A 27,032-nucleotide genomic window follows, 5' to 3' on the forward strand; every position below is an offset into this window, starting at 1 on the left:
GAATAAAATGAAGAATTTCCTGCTACAATATTTTCTGCTTGTTTTTCGAAAAGGATGGGGAAGACCCCTGTTACAACCCTTGATCTTTGAATATGGAAAATATGTTTACACACACTGCTTTATTGCTTTTCTTTGTTGCTCTACCGTGTAAAAACAAAGAAAATCCACCCTCGTTCGTCTCTGGTTGTTGAACCGAGAGCCCCCCCTTTTGTTGTTGTCCTCTTTTTTCTGTAGAAAAAAACAAGCCCCCTTTTATTTCTATTTTTGCTTCCTTTTTTATCCTTTGATTCCACGTGCTATACCCCACTACATCTTTGAAATATGTTGATTTCCACTGAATCTTGGTAGTGGAGTGATAGGTGCTGCCTTTTTTATTTTTGTCTTTGCATGTATAATTGATGGGTACTAATGGTTTAGGTGAATTTGGCTTTAATGATAATTTTTTTTATTGATTTGGTGTAGGCTTAACGTGAAATATGGGTAATAGTAGGGTAATGGGTTAGGTTTGGGGATTTGTCTCTGACTTGGAAATTTGCTTCAACTTTCGGTGGATTTGTTGGTGTAGGTTGATAAAAATTGCTTTGATGGTGGCATGATTGGCGTGTGGCGCTGGCAGCTGGAACTGGAACGAGTATGGGTCTACAACAAATAAAAATAAACAGTATTATATTAATAATATAATAATAATAATAATTATCTACCGGATAAAACAGGTGTCTACAGCTTCCCCTCTTTGCTCATTCTTGTGTTAACAAGAATAGGGCAAAGATAAAAAAAGACATTGCGTTTTTGTCCAGTTCCATCTCTGTTTTAAAACTTGATAAGGGATCTGCTCCACTCCTCCCCCGGGGTAAGACTTGAAAAATCTTCGGAAAGCATGTTCACTCCCTATTCCTTCAGGGAGTAGAAACTCGAACAATCTTTTGCTTACAGGTTCGCTCCCACTTTCACTTTCTTTAGGGAGTATAGAACTCGAACATTTTCTTCTTACGGGTTCGCTCCCTCTTTCTCTATGGAGTATAGAACTCGAACACATTCTTCTTACGGGTTCGCTCCCTCTTTCTCTAGGGGGTATAGAACTCGAACACATTCTTCTTACGAGTTTGCTCCCTCTTTCTTTAGGGAGTATACAACTCGAACATCTTTATCAATCGTATATCGCTTCAGAAAGTATAAAACTCGAACAATCTTCAACAATCGTGTCTGCTCCCTATTCCTTCAGAGAGTATAAGACTCGAACAACCTTCAATAATTGTGTCTGCTCTCTATTCCTTCAGAGAGTATAAGACTCGAACATCTTCATCAAACGGGTCTGCTCCCTATTCCTTCAGAGAGTATAAGACTCAAACAACCTTCAACAATCGTGTTTTCTCCCTATTCCTTCAGAGAGTATAAGACTCGAACAATCTTCAACAATCGTGTCTGCTCCCTATTCCTTCAGAGAGTATAAGACTCGAACAATATTCAACAATCGTGTCTGCTCTCTATTTCTTTAGAGAGTATAAGACTCGAACAATATTCAACAATCGTGTCTGCTCCCTATTCCTTCAGAGAGTATAAGACTTGAACAATCTTCAACAATCGTGTCTGCTCTCTATTCCTTCAGAGAGTATAAGACTCGAACATCTTCTTCAATCGTGTCTGCTCTCTATTCCTTCAGAGAGTATAAGACTCGAACATCTTCTTCAAATGGGTTCGCTCCCTCTTTCTTTAGGGAGTATAGAATTCGAATAATCTTCCGCAAACGGGTTCGCTCCCTCTTTCTTAGGGAGTATAGAACTCGAACATCTCATTTGCTTCACTATTTTATTAAGTTTGATTTGCTTGAAGGTCAAACCTGAAATCAAACGTTATCACTCATTAGTGTATGCTTGAAAATTTAAAAATCATTATACTCAAAATTTTAGAATTTAAGAGAATCTTTTGAATCCATTTCTCTTGTGAGAGCTTGTCTCGCCACAACTAAATGTGAGAGTCTTCATTTACTTGGTTTCATTGAACCTCTCCCTTCCTAGGACCTTGAATCGGTTGATGACTCCTTGTGCGCATTTTCTTTAAATCAATTGATCATCTTCCTTGTACTCGAGAACTTTTTCGATTTCCTGATGATCTGATGGTTTGCTCCAACACTCTTCCGAGAAGGCTTAAAATGGATTTGCTTCATTACTCTTCAGTGAAGGCTTAAGATGGATTTGCTTCACTACTCTTCGGTGAAGGCTTAAGATGGATTTGCTTCATTACTCTTCGGTGAAGGCTTAAGATTGACTTTGCCCTAATCTCATGTGTGCAAGTCACTTCAATCGATTGATTCCTCTCTTCATACAAAAAAATCTTTGTTTTTCTTCTACATTTGATGGTCTTCACTTCAAAGAAATACTTTTTCTGTATATTAGACCTCTCTGTTCTTTAGGGTATGCCTCTTTAAATGTAACTCCTTGCGTTTGAGGTTTGAAATCTTTCTTTCAATCGTTGGGATTTTAACATCCTGCATCTTCTCTTTTCACCGGAAGATCTGTCAAAATCATGTGTTTATGCATGAAACACTAATGCAATTAAATGTGTCAGTGTAATGCATTTTCTTTTATGCAAATGATGTTTTCATGAATGCATAAATGTTGAATCAATCTTCACTTGGCTCTAGAGTGGTGAGCTCGATCTTCTTCTACTTGATCATTCTTTCAAGGCCTACTCAAATATTGATGTAGCAACTCATAATTCCCAACTTGCACTTGTGAAGATCCATCTAATATTCTTCTATTTTCTTGTTATCTTCGTGTTCTGTCTTCATTTCAGAGAAAACATTTTCTCTCTCAACTTCTTGTTATGGTCAGAAATATGACTATGTTCCCCCATTTTGGAGACTATACATATGACTAGGCCAAACTCCGTAAAGATCAAAGGGAGTGATGTGTCTATTCTGATTTCTCTTACAACATATCACAAGGAGGATCTATCCCGATTTTCATATCACTACATCTCATCAGATATCAAACAAAGTTCATTTATACCATATCATGTCGAGGTTTATCAACAGCCCATCATTTAACCTTAGTTGGTTCCACTAGTTTCTTGTTGTTAAAAGTTTATCACCTCTTCTGTGGACAAAAATCTCCATCATTTCTCATTTTTAACCTTGGGATTGCAGAAAATAATCTTCATCCTAGGTAATGAAATAATCCATAATCGCTACACTGATTCATCACCATATTCATTGTAAAACATTCGACAATACATTCATCTCTTCATGTGGCCTCTACTCATATCTTTCGACTGGAGAAGTTCTTCGCATAGCGTTCGAAGTTTTTGTATGGTATTACAAGGATACCAAAACGAAATGGAAATCACAAAAGTCATGCAACTAATGATTGACGAAATGATCATATACAGTAAACCCTACTATCATTGCTTCTCCATTTTCACTCTTCATACATTCATGTCCCATCGGAACTATTTGTTCAATTCAATGATCGTTTCACAAGTCTTCACAGGCTTTCAAAGATGCCTCATATTAACACCTCTAGTTGAATCATGCTTCACTAGTGCCGCAATATTATCTTATACTGGTACGAGCCTTCAAAATACCCCAACATCTCCGATTGTAAGGCTCACTCTCAATGCCTTCTTGGTCTAAATCTTGTCATCTCAACATGATGTGGGTTTAGTTGTGCCCCAACATTGTCTTATACTGGTACGAGCCTTCAAAATGCCCCATCACCTCAAATCTTGTCATTCTGTTGTCAAATAGTTTGAGGGCTTTTCTTCATACTACTTAAGAAGTGATCAATTCTTCTCTTCATACAAGCTAGGATATGTGCCCCTTCTAAATAATGAGGTCATTTTCTTCCTAATGGGTTATTGACAACGTCACAAGGAAATGCTACAAGCTCTTATTCTCCATCAATTCTGATAAAGAATTCCACCATATTCAAAAGCAACAAGATTGATTAAGTTAAAATTACCAAGCCTTTAGAAAGATAAAGAATATTCGATTATTTACAAATATCGAGACCAGATCTTAAATAGTTATAACAACCTTTTCTCGATAAATTTAAATAGCCGAACATTTCTTTTTCTTCGATTCCAAATTTTAAAGTAATGAATCAATTAATAGGTGTCACTGATGGGATACACTTTAATTTAAAATCGTTAAAAGCGGATATCTAATAAGTTAAGACAACTCACTTAAAATAATTTTAAATTAAAAGGGTATTACCCTTAATCTAATTATGAATAATGTCGAGTTATGTACATGAGGATACCGTCATATTATACAAAAATGACGCCATGCAAAAAATAATTAAGCAAACTACTATAATTATCTAATCACTAAATAATATACATAGAAATATCATGCAATAATATTTAAATACAAAAATACACATGAATATTTTTAGAATATAAACTATACACGTATATTAACATGAATCTATATAACTAAAATAAAGAAAAGGAAACATCACATTAAAAATGCAAAGTTAAAAAAAGGAAACATATGAAACTTGGTACTAAATGATTAAATTTAAATTAAAAAGTAAAAAGGAAACATAAAACCGATTGAAATTTAAAATAAAATAAAACGTTATCGTAGTGTACTAAAACTATAATAAAATAAAATAAAACCGAATACATTCAGGACCGAAATATAACATGCAAAAACCTAGAGCTCTAAAGCTAAATGACAACAACAAAACAATCAACTTTTATGACTAAAATCAAATAAGTATAAAATACAAAGATTAAATTAAAAAAACACAACAGACCCGACTTAAGGACTAAAAAGTAACATGCAAAAATCACAAATCAAATGTATAAAGAACAGAAGCTAAATACATTACCACTCAGGACTAAAATTGAATATGCATAAAAGATGAAGTCCAAATCAGGAAACAAACAAGACTCGATTGGGACCAAAATGGAAATCAACGGCAGAAGTGTAGTGACCTTAAAGAAATTATCCCTAAAAATCTAATATAAAACTTTCTTTAAACTAAACCTAACCTTTACTTATCTATTCTCTTCTTCCTCACAGAACGGCGCCCCTCTTCTCCCCAAACTCTTTATTGCTCTCGATTGAAACCCTCACCGCACCCCGATGGTTGCTCCTGCTCCGACCGTCACAGGACTCGACTGGTAAGCCTCTAATCCTAATCAAAACAACATCACACTCGATTCTATTCTAACCCCTTTTTTATGTTTACCTCAATCTAAAGCTATGGAACCGACTCGGCCAACCTAATGCTCCTAAGGTCCAGACGCTGATAGCCCCCACTCTCGACGCACTGCAAGGTAAGCTATCAAGACTCTCCTCTTATCCCGTTTTGTTTCGCTTTTCCTGGTTGATGGGTGAAAACCTCTGCTTTTATATGATTTTATACTTATTCATTCATTTTGAAACATATCACACACACATACATACAAAAAGTACGAGGAATACCTTAAAAATTATCTCTATTGCTTTCCCGATTTTTTTTGAATAAAATGAAGAATTTCCTGCTACAATATTTTTGCTTGTTTTTCGAAAAGGATGGGGAAGTCCCCTGTTACAACCCTTGATCTTTGAATCTGGAAAATATTGTTTACACACTGTTTTTCTGCTATTCTTTGTTTCTCTACCGTGTAAAAAACAAAGAAAATCCACCCTCTGTTCGTCTCTGGCTGCTGAACCGAGAGCCCCCCTTTTGCTGTTGTCCTCTTTTTCTGTAGAAAAAAAGAGCCCCCTTTTATTTCCATTTTTGCTTCCTTTTTTATCCTTTGATTCACGTGCTATACCCCACTACATCTTTGAAATATGTTGATTTCCACTTAATCTTGGTAGTGGAGTGATAGGTGCTGCCTTTTTTTTATTTTGTCTTTGCATGCATAATTGATGGATACTAATGGGTTTAGGTGAATTTGACTTTAATGATAATTTTTTTATTGATTTGCTGTAGGCTTCACGTGAAATATGGGTAATAGTAGGGTAATGGGTTAGGTTTGGGGATTTGTCTCTAACTTGAAAATTTACTTCAACTTTCGGTGGATTTGTTGGTGTAGGTTGATAAAAATGGTTTTGACGGTGGCATGATTGGCGTGCGACGTTGGCTGCTGGAACTGGAACTGGAACGAGTATGGGTCTATAACAAATAAAAATTAACTTTATTAATAGTATTAATAATATAATAATAATAATAATAATAATTATATACCGGATAAAACGGTTGTCTACACCAATCTTATATGTGCATTTTTCTTCTTTTTTAACTTTTTTGAAATTTCAGGGTACAAGACGGATGGGACGAGTTATATAGTAAATAATTTTGGGACGGGTGGGATCGGATTTAAGGTAAAAAACCGACTTACCTTGTATAAATTATTAATTTATCTTTTTTATATATAATATATTTAAGATTTAAAGGATTTCTTATATGGTTAAAATATATTCTTTAATTATTAAAAATATAAAAATTATTATAAAATATATTATTTTAATTGTTTAAAATATAATAAATAATTATAAAATTTATTATTATAAAATTTATTATTTTAATTATTTTAAAATTTAATATATTTGGGTCGGGCCGGATCAAGTTTTATTCTAAAAACCAGGGTAAGGTCGAGACGAGAGAAAAGCTAGAATTCATCATGGCAGGGTGGGGTCGAGTATAAGGAATATATTTTCAGGTCATGGTCGAGCGGCCAAAAAACTAGCCCGTCCCGCCTTGTGCCCATCCTGATGACGAGTTTAATTATTTATTGAATTGTTCATCTAGTTCAGTTGGTATAACGCAAGGCTCTTAACTTTGTGGTCGTGGGATCGAGTCCATTTAGGACAATTCATAACGGAAGTCTTTTATGAAAAATTCCACATATACGGAAATAAATGAGTTAAATCCCAAAATAATTTTTTAACACCTTCGTTCTCTTTTTTTTAATTATTTTTTCTGTTTACAGTATTTAGCCAATGAAATCTTTAAGTATCAACTATAAAATCAAAACTAAAATCAATTAAAAAAAATCAGACCAAACGTTTCATAAGCAAAAATCTAATTAAAACAACTATTATTTTAATCAAATTATTGTTATAATAAATGCTCAATTATTATTATAATCGTGATACTCAAACTCGTAACCTCTAAAAATAACAACGATTCTTTTAACCAAAGTATTATTAGTTGTGATAGTTGTATCTTAAATACACCAGGGAATAGAAGGCTGGGCATAAAATATTTGTTACAAATTGTTATTCTCTCTTATTTCTCATTCTATCTTCTTTATTTGCTATAATTTCTTGTTCTTCAGTGGAATTCAGCTTGATTACTTGAGTTCATATCATTAAGGAACTAAGTTCATAACTTTTGGTGCTTTCATTGAGAGACTGAGCTATGGTGAACGATACGGAGGTCATTAAAAGTCTGCAGGAAACTGTCGCTCCCTAGGAACAGCTAATGCGCTCTCTTCAAGCTCATGCCGAGGAACAAAAACAAGTAACGAAAAGATCCAACGAGCTCATAAAGATGTGGAACGTCAATTGGCGATCATATTATCGCAGTTGGGACTGACGTTCAAGGCACAACCTGAAATTGATGGATTGGAAAAAGTTGTGTCTAAGCAAGACCACTCAAGCACAATGATAATCCATATGTTTGATGAATTGCCAACACCAAAAAACTCTGAAATTGGCGATCAATTGCTTCAGAGTAGTAAAGGAGCTGATTTCCAGTGCACTAATGGAGGCAACTCAAGCACAGTAGTTACCCATGTGTTCGATGAATTGAGATGGAGGCATTGTAGAGGAACAATTGGATCAAGACACTAGGGTGTATCAACTATGGTTAACTACATTGTCAATGCTGATCTTTGATGGTGATAATTTCGATGGTTCGTACAAACTGAAATGTTCTCGATTTTTGAGGATGACATGAACAAACTGCTCACAAAGTTAGAGTAGCGTCTTAAAGAAAAAGGGGGTTCTTAAAACTGACAAGCTAAGTTGGGTAAATTACTTGACGATGATGAGGAATCATGTTGCTCCAAAAGATTATGGGACTGAAAAGGATGTCGAAGAAATTATACAAAAGATACTTGCACCATGAAGGACCAAAAATTTGGTGTTATTGAACTGATCAGTTTGTCTTGGATGAAAATTCTTATGCTACTTTCAACTCGAGATTGAAAGATAATTGCAGAGAATAATGAAAAAGAGATTGAAACTGTGGAGTTGCCGAGACAAAAGCGGAGTTCTTGAACAAGGCAGTGAAATCGATTATAGTAGGCGGATCAAAGTGGCGTGTTGCAAAGGCAAGTTAGGTTTTTGTTGAGTTGGCCAATGCTAGCCGGTATGTCAGGGCGGCTATTCCATCTGCTAAAGGGCTTGTTCCCGAGCAACATCCTCATTTCATTTGGTACATATTGGAGCGCTATGAGTATCATCGTTTATGGTGAGATAGTTGAATCTACTGATGTTTACTTATTCGTTGGATCTATTTACAACGATTATAGCTCTATTAGATACTTTCTGCTTCTGAAGAAGTAGATGGCAATTATTGTGCAGCCTAAGTGGGTAGTGATTGGTAATGAGCCTGCATTTGGATGTGTTTTGAAGAAAGATTTCCTTAGAGGCTTGCTAAGTGATTGAGCACATTGATTCCGCTTATAAGAATTATCATAGGATTTTTGTCCTAGAGGGACATCCTCTGAAAGCAGCAGCTAAAGAGCCTCTGAGGATCAATGATTTGTTTCAACATATAGAAAAGATGCTTTCTAGTGAATCTGTCGTCATTGCTGAAACTGGGGATTCTTGGTTAAATTGCCAGGGGCTGAAGTTGCCTACAGGGTGTGAGTATGAATTCCAGATGCACTATGGATCAATTGGGTGGTCCGTCTGTACCACTCTTGTATATGCACGTCATTCTAGAGAAACATGTCATTACTTGCTTTGGTGATGGTAGTTTCCAGGTGATCGGACAAGATGTGTAAAGAGATGGGCACAGGTCGGATCGGGTTTTCGATCCACCCGACCGGACTAAAAAATTTTAAATTCTTCACCTGACTCGAACTTGACCCGTTTTTAAATAAAATCCGAACCCGGTCCAAAATAATATATTTATTAAAAAATATTTTTATTCAATAAAAATAAGGATTTAATTCAAAGAAAATAATATATAGAAGAGTATTACTATAGTTATCTCTAAATATATAAGATAAAATTATAATTTTTTTGGGTCGGGTTAGTATTTTTCATCCAAACCCGAATATAACTTTAAAGAACCCCGACTTAACCCGATTCGAACCTAAAAATTTTAAAAAAATCTGACCCGATTGGGTCATATTGGGTCAAAACTTATCGAGTTTGGATTCATGCCCATCCCTAGATGTGTCCACAATGCTGCGATGTGGACAAAAGATCATTATCTTCATCAACGATGGTGGCTACTCTATTAAAGTTGAGATTCATGATGGACGATACAATGTGATCGAAAACTGGAAATGAACTCTCTCGATTGATGCAATTCATAATGGTGAAGGCAAGTGCTGGACAGCCAAGGTGTTTTGTGACGACTGCTTCTGTTGCATTAAGGCAAACAATTGGTGATGGAAGTTTGCAATTACTATTGTTCTGTGCACAGAGCGTAAAGACGACATTTCAGAGGGAGGAGCAATATAAAAACTAAGGGATGCTACGCCTACTCTATTAGGGTTCATTCTCGCACCCTATTAATTTAGACAAGCACCTTAACCAACTGCACCACGACATGGTTATTATTATAAATTTGATTTCTATATTATTTTTATATCGAACTATGACTCAGTTAATTAAATCAATTGAATTAAAAATCAAAAATGTAGTTGATTTGATTTTCGATCGAATTCTTAAAACATTGTCTTTAACAATACGAGTAAAGATAAGATTTTTATAAATGCTAAAAATATGTTAGGCCTTAAAAGTTAAGAAACGGGAGAGGAAAGGGGAGATGAAAAAGAAAATAAAATTATGAGAGACTATAGTGATGGGCACGGGATTCGAATAGGATTCGAGTCGATCTGATCTTATTGGATTAAGCTTTTAAATAAAGAAATTGGTTTCGGTTCGTGTTAGGTTAGGTTTTTTAGAGTATGTGTTTGGGTCGGGTTCAGGTTTAGGGTAAAATATATCCGACTCGACCCAACTAAAAAATAATATAATTATACCTTATATATCTAAGGATAATTGTAATACACATCTTCATATTATTAATTTTAAATTAGATTATGTTTTATTGAATAAAAGTAATGTTTTTTATAGATATATTTGTTCTGAGCCGAGTCAGGTCGAGTTTGAATTTTATCTCAAAAAACTAGTCGAATTCAAGTCGGGTGAAATCATCCTAACCTAGATCGAATCAAATTTCGAGTAGATGATGTATATTTTCGGGTCTAGTCAGGTTGACAAAAAACTCGACCCATACCCATTCATAGATGAGAATACATGCTAATGGAAGATGACAAGTAAGGAGGAATAGTAGAAACCCTAAGTATATATATAGTATTTTTATAAATGTTTAACGTTAGATCGATGTGTAAATTACTCTAAATATGACTTGATTTAATTTAAATTAAAGAATTAATTTTAAATCTGTTCCAGTTTACCCTGAACTTGACTTTTTTCCCCTTAAATAACCCTAATGGATCATGTTAAATTAAAACTCGTTGGATTAGATTCTTTATATCATCTCTAATGAAGTGAGCATATAATGATATAAAACATCACATTAAGTAAAAACATCAACTTACAAAATTCTCAAATATTACAAGATATATTAATTATTAATTTATTAAAATTTATAAATATAAATTACTTTAAATATGATTATAAAATAAAAATGCGTGAATACAATATAAAACCATATGGAATGGAGTCTAATTGAATATAAGTAGTAAAATTACCGTGACATGAGAACTTATTGCTAGGTGCTCAGAATATGAAATAGAGTCTCAAGACCATAATGCGTATTATTGTAAAATTATTGCAAGACGAGACATTAGTATTGACCCAACAATATAAATAAATAACAAAGAATGAGAACAAATAAATGTATCGTCGATAATTTTACCAACAAGTATAAGTACGGATGAATCTATGAGCGCATCATCTCTTTGAAAATATCAAATTTTTATTTTAAAATTTTATAAACTCTTTGAAAATATCATATTTTTTATTTTAAAAATTTATAAATTCATCATCTAATATAAAATCATGTATATTCTTCTTATATAAGAGATGAAACTAGAGGTATAGGGATTTTCTCAGGAAATGCGGGATAATATACGGCATTACCGGATACATTATAATATATTTACAATATTCGATTTAACGCTACCGGAAATGTTGAGTAATAATAATGTAGTAGATCTAAATCATGAAGAAATATTAAAAAATTTGGCAACCGGCAAACTTAGCTTGTCGGTTTGTGTCGATACAAATGAAAAATGTATCACTCCATAGCAATATTACAGGTACAAATATGACAAAACCGATCCCAAAATGACAACTTGTAAAACGCTACCGAATATGTTGAAAGTGTCGATAATTTAATATAAGTATCGAAACTTTCTGAATTTAAAAGAGAATAAGTTATAGCGCCTATAAAGTGTCGATACTTGAAAAAAATATTGATCCATAACAATATAACAGGTAAAAATATGATAAAATAGGTCTCAAAATTGACAAAACCAGTAAAACGATACCGGATATGTTGAAAGTATCGATACTTTAATATAAATATCGACACTTTCTGAAATTAAACTAAAAAGTGTCGACACTTTATGAAAACGTATCGATCCATAACAATATAACAGGTAAAAATATGATAAAACAGATCTCAAAAATGATAAAACCGGAAAAAAGATATCGGATATGTTGAAAGTGTCGATAATTTAATATAAATATCGACACTTTATGAATTTAAAAGAGAAGAAGTTATAGCGCCTAAAAAGTGTCGACACTTTATGAAAATGTATCGATCCATAACAATATAACAGCTAAAAATATGATAAAACCGGTCTCAACAATGAAAGTGTCGATACTTTAATATAACTATCGACACTTTTGGAATTTAAAAGAGAATAAGTTATAGCGTCTATAAAGTGTCGATATTTTAAAAAAATGTATCGATCCATAACAATATAACAGGTAAAAATATGATAAAACCAGTCTCAAAATGACAACCGGTAAAGCGCTACCGGATATGTTGAAAGTGTCGATACTTTAATAAGTACGCGTAATAAATTATCGATACTTTCAAATAAATAGGTGAATATCCTATCGAAAGTATGAACACTTGACATAAAAGTATCGACACTTAGGTAGTTGTATCGATTAAATATAAATAACATATATGGTGTAAATATAAAGGCATAGCTAAATTTCCTCTGAAGATAGATAGAGTTTTTGAAATCGAAGCGTAATTGTTGTTGCATTTCAGAAGGCGTTTCTACGTGAAGTTTTGTTTGTTTGTTACTGCAGTCGAATCGTAAGGTACGTTGTTGAAACCCTAGTTTTTTATTATTACAGTAATGGGAAATAGGGTTTTTATGTGTTGTTGTTTGGGGTTTTCGAAGTAAAGAAGCATTTGAGACCGAATCGATACTTTTATTTAATATTTATAGGTAAAAATGATATTATAGGTAGAAAATGATATTTTAGGTTGTATAAATGTGCTGACACTTGTTGTAGTGACCATTCAAATTCTTTTGAAGACCAACCGTTTTACAACAAATGTAACACCCCCAACCCGTATCCGATCCGGATACGAGTCCGAAGTGTCACATTGACTTTTCAAACATTTATTCGTATAAAATAGTGAGTAATTTAAAAACTTTGATAACATTTAACTTATTCAAAACGTTTACAAAATATATATCAGAGTTCATACAATTTATATCTTTAGACTACATGCCAACTACACTCTATATACAGTACATATATTTTCTGATCTGACATTTGGTAAGGAGAACTGACCTGTTTTGCTCCGCATTACTCTTTACTCTTCTCGAAACCTACGTGTGAAACAATCACACGCTAAGTCGAAGACTTAGTGAGGCATAAAGAAAACACATCTAATGGAATTCATACCCATTAATCATGCATGACTGTTTTATGCTATCAAATTATACAACTCATTTACATATACATCAACATATATTCATGCATATTATGTAACAGATACCATAACCCCTATCACACATATATCATATCATGCACACATCATATCACAAATCATATACATATATCACATACATTGTTCTCATATCACCAAGACATATATGCACTTCTACCATGTCACGAAAAATACAAATATCATTATATCAAATTATGTTCTCTTATTAAAACCCATGTACACATGTGAGAACTATAGATATGTGAGTCTATAGAGGTTGTGCACTATGCTGTCACCACAGCTCATATAATTGCACCGAAGTGCCACGTAGAATTGCACCAGAGTGCCGCGTAGAATTGCACCGTAGTGCCATATAATAATGTCCATAAGGACTACATATCATTCCTTAAGAATCATATATATATACTAGGGATCAAGTATGTGTCTCACCAGACTTCACACATGTTCTAAAGAATATATATATGTCCCGAAAGACCACATATCATTCCTTAAGAATCATATACATATGCCAAGGATCAAGTATGTGTCTCACCAGACTTCACACATGTTCCAAAGAATACATATATGTCCCGAAGGACCGCGTAGACCCTCAACTCTTGGCATGCCAACTATACCCCTAGCTCTCAAGACACATAACATGGGCATTTTCTTTTATACTTATCATTTCACATAACACATAGTTCAATTACTCATAGAACATTTCATATGAGTCACATTTACATTCACATAGCTTATATACTTTCTCACGTAGTTACATAGATCCATATCATATAACATATATCACAAAGTGCACATAATCACACATCATATCATATAGCTTAGATCATTTCTCAGATATTCATATAAACATACATATCATATCTTGTTCACATATGATCATATATGCTTCATATAACACATAGAAACACCTAGAACACTTTCTCATAGCTTATATCAATTTTCAGAGTCCTTTCATATTACCTAATGACATATATCATATAGATATATAATAACGGATATCATATTATCTACCTTATGCTCTATTTCTTTGTATTCCCTTAGATTATAAATTATGTTGTATTTCTAAACATATATCATTTAATAGTATTTTTATTTAGGTACTAATTTAATCTCTTTACTTAATTCAATTTCATATATTCATTATAATCTTTTCATATAGCTCCATTATACTAATTCTCATAATAAATCATACCACTAGGTACTTGTCCAACTCATGTTTCCATTATGCATATACAAATCATATCATTATCTTTAGTCATGCATACATATAATCAATGTAATACATATAATCACATATAGTTATAACCAACACATAATCATGTCTATGACTTCATGCATATTACTCTAGAAATAGACTCATCGCAAGTCTTATTTCCATTAAACACTACATGTCACTAGTATGCACTCACCTTGGCCTCACTAGTCAATTTCAATCTCTTATCTTTCCCTTGATCGATCTTACTTGCCAAATGTTCTGGAATTGCTTTACGCGCAGAATCTACATAAATGTACATTTTGAGGCAATCATTAGATACATACACCTTGTAATTGGATACTAGCAACTTAAATGAACTTATTAAACCAATATTCACATTTTTCCTTTAGGGGGAATCGGTTCCCTACTAAGGGGGTATCGATTCCCTCATGACATTCTGGAAATTTTTGTTCGTTTGAAGGGGTATCGGTTCCCCTTGAATGGGTACCGATTCCCCTTGCCCAGAAATCATATTTTTAACTCGAAAATTACTTCATTTCCTCTCAAACACTTCATATATCATCCCCTTTTCATTCTTAACTCTAGTACACATACTTAAACCAATCTATATTTATTTATTTCATCTTAAACCTCAAAATCCTATCTTCCATATGAGATTCAAGAATCATACCAAATTTTCAATGTGTTCTAATTCCAATTCTAACACTTCATACTTCTTAATTAGATTGATGACAAGTCAAATTCATCCATAAAACTTCAACAACCATACCATATCAAAATTTCATCTTAAAACTCATATTGCAAATTCCTTCATAATTCATTTATCTTATTGTTTAAATCCCATATAAGCTTTCCTTAAGCTTATTTAATACCTAAAGAATCAAAACTAAGCTTAAAACTCAAGAATTAACCAACTGAAATTAAACTTACCTTTGCCATGGAGCATACGGGAAGAGAGGAGGAAGGAAATGACCCAGCTCCAGAACTTTCTTTTCTTCTCACCCTTCCCACGTTTATATCACCTTTAAAAGAAATATAAAAATCTTTCTGGTCAAATGACCATTTAACCCTTAATTTCCTTTAATAATTACTAATTAACCTTCATCATATATATCCAATAATCATTGAACTGTTTCATTCTTATACTTTAGTCACCAAATTCTGAAACTTTACAATTTGGTCACTAACCCGGTATTGCGGATGTTACAAATCTCCCCTCCTTTTTAAGAAAATTCGTCCTCGAATTTTCACTGGACATATGATAGAAACATATCTTCTAAAGTTCTCATGTTGCTTCATTTAATTATCTTTCTTGTCATCAGAAACTTACTTTTCAATCCTTTAGTTTTCCAACTATCTTTTTCGTTTATACATTCATCATCACCCTATATCATAAATCCATCTATTTCTTCATAACTCTAATTACCTTATAACCATACCAAACTTGTATTTCGTCATCATTTGACCAAAACACAACTTTAAATCTTCTGCCATTGTGATTAAACATATACTTTAAGGAGTCAAACAATATTTTCACATCACCTTGCACACTTTTCGTGTTTCTATATCGAACTTATCATTTACACTTCCATACGAATCCTCACTTCATTCACTATATCACATTTACGTAATCAAAATATACAACTATATCCAATACAATTTCATCACAAAATCTTGTTAGTCAACGCTAACTCTTTCATTCTAAAGTACAAATCCTCATCTCCACACTCTTTCTTATACACAATACTATCCCTTTGTTTCAAATTCATAACTCTGATTTCATTCATATAATGTTACTTATCCTGTAGACAGTAACATCAATTCTTATCACTCAAAATCAAAAATCAATCAATTGATTTCTTTCCTCATTTTTTTAATTAATTCACCACAATCCAAACTTTTACTCGTTCTTTCATCCTTGTTTGTATTACAATACACATAATCTCTTCATATAACCTTACATACTTTTTTTTACTTCTAATCAAACTTATAATCTGCACTTCCTTATAATCCTTTATCATTTTTAATCCTTTCATTATCAAAATCTTCTTATAACATAACTAAACTATATCTTTTCATAACTTTGATAATCAACTTTACTTGTACAGAACCTCATTCTTATCATCTATTGTACTTGTATTTCCTTCAAACATAAAAATCTTTATCTTCTTCACCACAACACCTTACTATGATCAAACTATACAACTGTATCCAAATCCTCTTCATATTTGGTTATCATAACTTGTCAATATATTATAATTCCATTACATTTTCATCACATATTCTTGTTAGCCAATGCTAACTCTTTTCATCTAGAATACAAACTCTTTTACAAACAATAACCGCGTCACTTGATCTTTTAACATCCTTATGGTAACACTCGTTCACCATATTCCATCTTATCCACATAATAACAAAACTACTCTATATCGTGTTTCAGATTCAAAACAATGAAAACTTTCTATCATTATTCAGATATGATTTCAGCTTTCTGAAATCAACTTTTGATCTTACTAGCCATTTCCTGAGGTGTCCGCTCTTCATCCTGCCTGGCCAGGGCAGGTGAATAGCTATCACAATCAGGAATATCACCTTTCACTTACTTCGAAATTATCACGATCGGATTTGTACTGTATTAAACTGTTCTTATTCTAATAGCAAGATAACATACTCCTTACACAATCAGATCAGAAATTTTTTTTTCACTCTATGTTGGCATGTACACATTTTATGACACTTTGGACTTCGGTTTATGTCGAGAATCGGCTAAACCTTAGCTCTGATACCATTAAATGTAACACCCCCAACCCGTATCCAATCCGGATACGAGTCCGAAGTGTCACATTGACTTTTCAAACATTTATTCGTATAAAATAGTGAGTAATTTAAAAACTTTGATAACATTTAACTTATTTAAAACGTTTGCAAAATATATATCAGAGTTCATACAATTTATATCTTTAGACTACATGCCAACTACACTCTATATACAGTACATATATTTTCTGATCTGACATTTGGTAAGGAGAACTGACATGTTTTGCTCCGCATTACTCTTTACTCTTCTCGAAACCTACGTGTGAAACAATCACACGCTAAGTCGAAGACTTAGTGAGGCATAAAGAAAACACATCTAATGGAATTCATACCCACTAATCATGCATGACTGTTTTATGGTATCAAATTACAACTCATTTACATATACATCAACATATATTGCATATTATATAACAGATACCATAACCCCTATCACATATATCATATCATGCACACATCATATCACAAATCATATACATATATCACATACATTGTTCTCATATCACCAAGACATATATGCACTTCTACCATGTCACGAAAAATACACATATCATTATATCAAATTATGTTCTCTTTTTAAAACCCATGTACACATGTGAGAACTATATATATGTGAGTCTATAGAGGTTGTGCACTATGCTGTCACCACAGCTCGTATAATTGCACCGAAGTGCACGTAGAATTGCACGGAGTGCCGCGTAGAATTGCACGTAGTGCCATATAATAATGTCCATAAGGACTACATATCATTCCTTAAGAATCATATATATACTAGGGATCAAGTATGTGTCTCACCAGACTTCACACATGTTCCAAAGAATATATATATGTCCCGAAGGACCACATATCATTCCTTAAGAATCATATACATATGCCAAGGATCAAGTATGTGTCTCACCAGACTTCACATATGTTCCAAAGAATACATATATGTCCCGAAGGACCGTGTAGACCCTCAACTCTTGGAATGCCAACTATACCCCTAGCTCTCAAGACACATAACATGGGCATTTTGTTTTATACTTATCATTTCACATAACACATAGTTCAATTACTCATAGAACATTTTCATATGAGTCACATTTACATGTCACATAGCTTATATACTTTCTCACGTAGTTACATAGATCCATATCATAAACATATATCACAAAGTGCACATAATCACACATATCATCATATAGCTTAGATCATTTCTCAGATATTCATATAAACATACATATCATATCTTGTTCACATATGATCATATATGCTTCATATAACACATAGAAACACCTAGAACACTTTCTCATAGCTTATATCAATTTTCAGAGTCCTTTCATATTACCTAATGACATATATCATACATATATATAATAACGGATATCATATTATCTACCTTATGCTCAATTTCTTTGTATTCCCTTAGATTATAAATTATGCAGTATTTCTAAACATATATCATTTAATAGTATATTTATTTAGGTACTAATTTAATCTCTTTACTTAATTCAATTTCATATATTCATTATAATCTTTTCATATAGCTCCATTATACTAATTCTCATAATAAATCATATCACTAGGTACTTGTCCAACTCATGTTTCCATTATGCATATACAAATCATATCATTATCTTTAGTCATGCATACATACAATCAATGTAATACATATAATCACATATAGTTATAACTAACACATAATCATGTCTATGACTTCATGCATATTACTCTAGAAATAGACTCATCGCAAGTCTTATTTCCATTAAACACTACATGTCACTAGTATGCACTCACATTGGCCTCACTAGTCAATTTCAATCTCTTATCTTTCCCTTGATCGATCTTACTTGCCAAATGTTCTGGAATTGCTTTACGCGCAGAATCTACATAAATGTACATTTTGAGGCAATCATTAGATACCTACACCTTGTAATTGGATACTAGCAACTTAAACGAACTTATTAAACCAATATTCACATTTTTCCTTTAGGGGGAATCAGTTCCCTACTAAGGGGGTATCGATTCCCTCATGACATTCTAGAAATTTTTGTTCGTTTGAAGGGGTATCGGTTCCCCTTGAATGGGTACCGATTCCCCTTGCCCAGAAATCATATTTTTAACTCGAAAATTACTTCATTTCCTCTCAAACACTTCATATATCATCCCCTTTTCATTCTTAACTCTAGTACACATACTTAAATCAATCTATATTCATTTATTTCATCTTAAACCTCAAAATCCTATCTTCCATATGAGATTCAAGAATCATACCAAATTTTCAATGTGTTCTAATTCCAATTCTAACACTTCATACTTCTTAATTAGATTGATGACAAGTCAAATTCATCCATAAAACTTCAACAACCATACCATATCAAAATTTCATCTTAAAACTCATATTGCAAATTCCTTCATAATTCATTTATCTTATTGTTTAAATCCCATATAAGCTTTCCTTAAGCTTATTTAATACCTAAAGAATCAAAACTAAGCTTAAAACTCAAGAATTAACCAACTGAAATTAAACTTACCTTTGCCATGGAGCATACGGGAAGAGAGGAGGAAGGAAATGACCCAGCTCCAGAACTTTCTTTTCTTCTCACCCTTCCCACGTTTATATCACCTTTAAAGAAAGATAAAAATCTTTCTGGTCAAATGACCATTTAACCCTTAATTTCCTTTAATAATTACTAATTAACCTTCATCATATATATCCAATAATCATTGAACTATTTCATTCTTATACTTTAGTCACCAAAATCTGAAACTTTACAATTTGGTCACTAACCCGGTATTGCGGATGTTACAAATCTCCCCTCCTTTTTAAGAAAATTCGTCCTCGAATTTTCACTGGACATATTGATAGAAACATATCTTCTAAAGTTCTCATGTTGCTTCATTTAATTAATCTTTCTTGTCATCATCATAAACTTACTTTTCAATCCTTTAGTTTTCCAACTATCTTTTTCGTTTATACATTCATCTCATCACCCTATATCATAAATCCATCTATTTCTTCATAACTCTCTAATTACCTTATAACCATACCAAACTTGTATTTCGTCATCATTTGACCAAAACACAACTTTAAATCTTCTGCCATTGTGATTAAACATATACTTTAAGGAGTCAAACAATATTTTCACATCACCTTGCACACTTTTCGTGTTTCTATAGCGAACTTATCATTTACACTTCCATACGAATCCTCACTTCATTCACTATATCACATTTACGTAATCAAAATATACAACATACCATACAATTTCATCACAAAATCTTGTTAGTCAACGCTAACTCTTTCATTCTAAAGTACAAATCCTTATCTTCTCCACACTCTTTCTTATACACAATACTATCCCTTTGTTTCAAATTCATAACTTTGATTTCATTCATATAATGTTACTTATCCTGTAGACAGTAACATCAATTCTTATCACTCAAGATCAAAAATCAATCAATTGATTTCTTTCCTCATTTTTTAATTAATTCACCACAATCCAAACTTTTACTCGTTCTTTCATCCTTGTCTGTATACAATACACATAATCTTCATATAACCTTACATACTTTTTTTTACTTCTAATCAAACTTATAATCTGCACTTCCTTATAATCCTTTATCATTTTTAATCTTCATTATCAAAATCTTCTTATAACATAACTAAACTATATCTTTTCATAACTTTGATAATCAACTTTACTTGTACAGAACCTCATTCTTATCATCTATTGTACTTGTATTTCCTTCAAACATAAAAATCTTTATCTTCTTCACCACAACACCTTACTATGATCAAACTATACAACTGTATCCAAATCCTCTTCATATTTGGTTATCATAACCTGTCAATATATTATAATTCCATTACATTTTCATCACATATTCTTGTTAGCCAATGCTAACTCTTTTCATCTAGAATACAAACTCTTTTACAAACAATAACCGCGTCACTTGATCTTTTAACATCCTTATGTAACACTCGTTCACCATATTCCATCTTATCCACATAACAAAACTACTCTATATCGTGTTTCCGATTCAAAGCAATGAAAACTTTCTATCATTATTCAGATATGATTTCAGCTTTCTGAAATCAACTTTTGATCTTACTAGCCATTTCCTGAGGTGTCCGCTCTTCATCCTGCCTGGCCAGGACAGGTGAATAGCTATCACAATCAGGAATATCACCTTTCACTTACTTCGAAATTATCACGATCGGATTTGTACTGTATTAAACCTTATTCTATTAGCAAGACAACATACTCCTTACACAATCAGATCAGAAATTTTTTTTTCACTCTATGTTGGCATGTACACATTTATGACACTTTGGACTTCGGTTTATGCCGAGAATCGGCTAAACCTTAGCTCTGATACCATTAAATGTAACACCCCCAACCCGTATCTGATCCGGATACGAGTCCGAAGTGTCACATTGACTTTTCAAACATTTATTCGTATAAAATAATGAGTAATTTAAAAACTTTGATAACATTTAACTTATTTAAAACGTTTACAAAATATATATCAGAGTTCATACAATTTATATCTTTAGACTACATGCCAACTACACTCTATATACAGTACATATATTTTCTGATCTGACATTTGGTAAGGAGAACTGACCTATTTTGCTCCGCAATACTCTTTACTCTTCTCGAAACCTACGTGTGAAACAATCACACGCTAAGTCGAAGACTTAGTGAGGCATAAAGAAAACACATCTAATGGAATTCATACCCACTAATCATGCATGACTGTTTTATGGTATCAAATTATATAACTCATTTACATATACATCAACATATATTCATGCATATTATGTAACAGATACCATAACCCCTATCACACATATATCATATCATGCACACATCATATCACAAATCATATACATATATTACATACATTGTTATCATATCACCAAGACATATATGCACTTCTACCATGTCACGAAAAATACACATATCATTATCAAATTATGTTCTCTTTTAAAACCCATGTACACATGTGAGAACTATATATATGTGAGTCTATAGAGGTTGTGCACTATGCTGTCACCACAGCTCGTATAATTGCACCGAAGTGCCACGTAGAATTGCACCGAAGTGCCACGTAGAATTGCACCGGAGTGCCGCGTAGAATTGCACCGTAGTGCCATATAATAATTTCCATAAGGACTACATATCATTCCTTAAGAATCATATATATATACTAGGGATCAAGTATGTGTCTCACCAGACTTCACACATGTTCCAAAGAATATATATGTCCCGAAGGACCACATATCTTCCTTAAGAATCATATACATATGCCAAGGATCAAGTATGTGTCTCACCAGACTTCACACATGTTCCAAAGAATACATATATGTCCCGAAGGACCGCGTAGACCCTCAACTCTTGGCATGCCAACTATACCCCTAGCTCTCAAGACACATAACATGGGCATTTTCTTTTATACTTATCATTTCACATAACACATAGTTCAATTACTCATAGAACATTTTCATATGAGTCACATTTACATGTCACATGCTTATATACTTTCTCACGTAGTTACATAGATCCAATCATATAACATATATCACAAAGTGCACATAATCACACATATCATATCATATAGCTTAGATCATTTCTCAGATATCATATAAACATACATATCATATCTTGTTCACATATGATCATATGCTTCATATACACATAGAAACACCTAGAACAATTTCTCATAGCTTATATCAATTTTCAGAGTCCTTTCATATTACCTAATGACATATCATATAGATATATAATAACGGATATCATATTATCTACCTTATGCTCTATTTCTTTGTATTCCCTTAGATTATAAATTATGTCGTATTTCTAAACATATATCATTTAATAGTATTTTATTTAGGTACTAATTTAATCTCTTTACTTAATTCAATTCATATATTCATTATAATCTTTTCATATAGCTCCATTATACTAATTCTCATAATAAATTATACCACTAGGTACTTGTCCAACTCATGTTTCCATTATGCATATACAAATCATATCATTATCTTTAGTTATGCATACATACAATCAATGTAACATATAATCACATATAGTTATAACCAACACATAATCATGTCTATGACTTCATGCATATTACTCTAGAAATAGACTCATCGCAAGTCTTATTTCCATTAAACACTACATGTCACTAGTATGCACTCACCTTGGCCTCACTAGTCAATTTCAATCTCTTATCTTTCCCTTGATCGATCTTACTTGCCAAATGTTCCGGAATGCTTTACGCGCAGAATCTACATAAATGTACATTTTGAGGCAATCATTAGATACCTACACCTTGTAATTGGATACTAGCAACTTAAACGAACTTATTAAACCAATATTCACATTTTTCCTTTAGGGGGAATCGGTTCCCTACTAAGGGGGTATCGATTCCCTCATGACATTCTGGAAATTTTTGTTCGTTTGAAGGGGTATCGGTTCCCCTTGAATGGGTACCGATTCCCCTTGCCCAGAAATCATATTTTTAACTCGAAAATTACTTCATTTCCTCTCAAACACTTCATATATCATCCCCTTTTCATTCTTAACTCTAGTACACATACTTAAACCAATCTATATTCATTTATTTCATCTTAAACCTCAAAATCCTATCTTCCATATGAGATTCAAGAATCATACCAAATTTTTCAATGTGTTCTAATTCCAATTCTAACACTTCATACTTCTTAATTAGATTGATACAAGTCAAATTCATCCATAAAACTTCAACAACCATACTATATCAAAATTTCATCTTGAAACTCATATTGCAAATTCCTTCATAATTCCTTTATCTTATTGTTTAAATCCCATATAAGCTTTCCTTAAGCTTATTTAATACCTAAAGAATCAAAACTAAGCTTAAAACTCAAGAATTAACCAACTGAAATTAAACTTACCTTTGCCATGGAGCATACGGGAAGAGAGGAGAAAGGAAATGACCTAGCTCCAGAACTTTCTTTTCTTCTCACCCTTCCCACGTTTATATCACCTTTAAAAGAAAGATAAAAATCTTTCTGGTCAAATGACCATTTAACCCTTAATTTCCTTTAATAATTACTAATTAACCTTCATCATATATATCCAATAATCATTGAACTATTTCATTCTTATACTTTAGTCACCAAATTCTGAAACTTTACAATTTGGTCACTAACCCGGTATTGCGGATGTTACAACAAAGAATGGTTATTGATTTTTGTATATTGAATAAAGTGTATGTAAGCAGTATTTGATTTGATTTGATTTGCGCAAACTGATATATGAAGGAAAAATAAAGTCAATGGGAGGAAACCAACCAAAGGGTGAATATATATACTTCTAGTAAGTATCAGTCTTTTTGTTATTATTGTTGAAATGGTAATTGGATTAAATTATTTAAGATATTTAAATTGATTACAAATTTTAAATGTTGACAATATGGTCGAATGCAAAAGGATGAAGGAAGATGTCACACACAACGGTTTGGTATGTAAAATGAAATTGACATTGAGTATTATTTAGCGTTAATGTATTGATTAAGAAACGTTTAATATTAGGTGACAAAAGATGTGAGGTTGAAATGGAATTCGATGAGTGATGCTGAAAAGGAACCTTACATCACACAGTCAAGGAATGATAGTAAAGAATACAAAGAACGGATGAAAGCACATGAAAAGAAGGTATTCATTAAACTTGTAAATACGTTGATACAAGATATATAAGAACAATAACATTATATATTGTTAAAAAATGTAGGAAGTATCGACAAGGTGCAACATAAAAAGGGTGAATTCATTAATTAAACACCTTAAAGAGAAGGATCAGTTGAATGTGCTGAGGGAAATAGGGTTTGGATCGTTGATAGGAGTAGGGGATCGACCAATTCGGAGGGAATTGTGTCGATCCTTGATGGAGCAATTTGATGTCAAACAATGTATTGCTAAATATGGTGATTATTCATTCCCTCTGGGGGTATCGACTGCTGCAGCCGTCTTAGGGGTACAAAACAAAGGCAAAAGTGTTGTAGAAGTCTATAGGACTACAAACTAGAAAGCACTTGCCTCCAAATATGGTTTAAATTAGAAGGTGGCATATGCTAAAGTTGAAGAGGATATCAAAAGTGGATCTTACGGGGGGGATGACCTAAAGGCCCGAGTTTTATTGTACCTTGTCGAGATATTTCTTTATTCAACAGGTGATACGTCAACAAACAAGGACGATATGAAGCTCATTTGCGATGAAGGCTTAAAGGGTGAATTCAATTGGGCTGAATATGTCCATTCGAGATTGATTGAATCAATAATCACCTTTCAAAAGGGCAGCCAGAGATACCTCAAAGGGTGCATAGCAATCTTAGAGGTAACTGAGTTTAAGAATGTTTTTGTTTTTATATAAAATGGTAGTATAGTTATTATATAAAATGATAACTTTTATTATAAATGCAGGTTGCACTGTTCGATTTTTGGTCGGGCTATGATAGTTTGTCGGCTTATGAAAGAAACGGAGTGGCACGCATCCGTGCATGGGGGAAGGAATAGGTGGTTAGAGTGATGGCGAAGTTGAAGTTGGATAGACCGAGGAAGCTAGAAAACGTAATAAATGTAATTAAATAATATTAAGAATATAATCAATGTCTTAATACAAATTTAATTTTAAAGGTTATTGTCAAGGAGTTAAAGGAGGCAGAGGAGGTAGAGGAGGCAGAGGAAGTAGAGGAGGCAGTGGAGAAAGAAGAAGAGATGGTTGGAGGGGTGGATGACGGTCGGGGGGATTACGATGAGGGAAAACAAAGTAAATTCGACATTTTGATGTCTGAATTGGCTAATATTAAAAAAAATCCTTTTGATATTCATCAAAGACAATCAAGAGTCGAAGAGACACTTGAGAGGCATAAGGGGGAAGTGGAAGAAAGGTAGATGTGGTGAATGAAGTTGAGTTTGAGGGAACTTAATCTGTTGACGGGTGGAAAAATTGATGTAGTTTTCAATGAGGTTGTGGAATTGGGAGTGAACTTACGGGGCTGAAGGAGGTGGTTGAAAACTTGGATGAAGGGGGGAAAATGAAGGTGAAATAAAAGAGATGAGCTATGTAGAGAAAAATTGATGAACTGAAAAATTTGAAGAAGAGAAGATGGAGGAGGAAGAAAGAATCGACACAAATAAAAAAAGTGTAAAAACATAATTATAATATAATAGGTAAATTATTAATGTACTGGTCTAAATACCGGTTTTTAGAAACAAGTGTACAAAAAGAATCGACACAAATAAAAAAAGTGTCGATACATCTTGTCCAGATTATTTTAAAAACCAAGTGCACAACAAAGTGTCGATACATTTAAAAAAGTGTCGATCCCGAAAACATCAAAAATATAATTATAATGTAATAAGTAAATTATTAATGTAACCGGTCTAAATATACATTTTTGAGAAAACATGTGTACAAAAAGTATCGCACAAATAAAAAAAGTGTCGATACTCTTGTCCAGATTGTATTTTAAAACCAAGTGCACAACAAGTGTAAATACATTTAAAACAAGTGTGATCCCGAAACATCGAAAAACATCATTATAATGTAATATGTAAAATTTAATGTAACCGGTCTAAATACCGGTTTTTGAGAAAACATGTGTACAAAAAGAATTGACACAAATAAAAAAGTGTCGATACATCTTGTCCAGATTGTATTTTAAAACCAGTGTACAACAAAGTGCGCTACATTTAAAACAAGTGTCGATCACGAAAACATCGAAAAATATAATTAATGTAATAGGTAAATTATTAATGTAACCGGTCTAAATATACCGATTTTTTGAGAAAACAGGTGTACAAAAAGTATCGAGACAAATAAAAAAAGTGT

At 32.8% G+C, this 27,032-nt stretch overlaps 1 long non-coding RNA gene across 2 annotated transcripts; it reads left to right on the top strand.

Moving 5' to 3' along the window:
• Positions 1-5,019: 5,019 nt before the first annotated feature.
• Positions 5,020-9,034, top strand: LOC120115738. 2 transcript variants are annotated; one of them, XR_005515502.1, is made up of 5 exons: positions 5,020-5,130; positions 5,211-5,286; positions 6,034-6,105; positions 6,258-6,322; positions 7,279-9,034. It is a non-coding gene; the product is annotated as an uncharacterized LOC120115738 (long non-coding RNA). The 2 variants fall into 2 exon arrangements; XR_005515503.1 differs by lacking the exon at positions 6,034-6,105.
• Positions 9,035-27,032: the final 17,998 nt, after the last annotated feature.

This window comes from Hibiscus syriacus, unplaced genomic scaffold (genome assembly GCF_006381635.1).
Source record: "Hibiscus syriacus cultivar Baekdansim isolate YM2019G1 unplaced genomic scaffold, ASM638163v2 tig00110271_pilon, whole genome shotgun sequence".
In the NCBI taxonomy this organism is placed as follows: Eukaryota; Viridiplantae; Streptophyta; class Magnoliopsida; order Malvales; family Malvaceae; genus Hibiscus; species Hibiscus syriacus.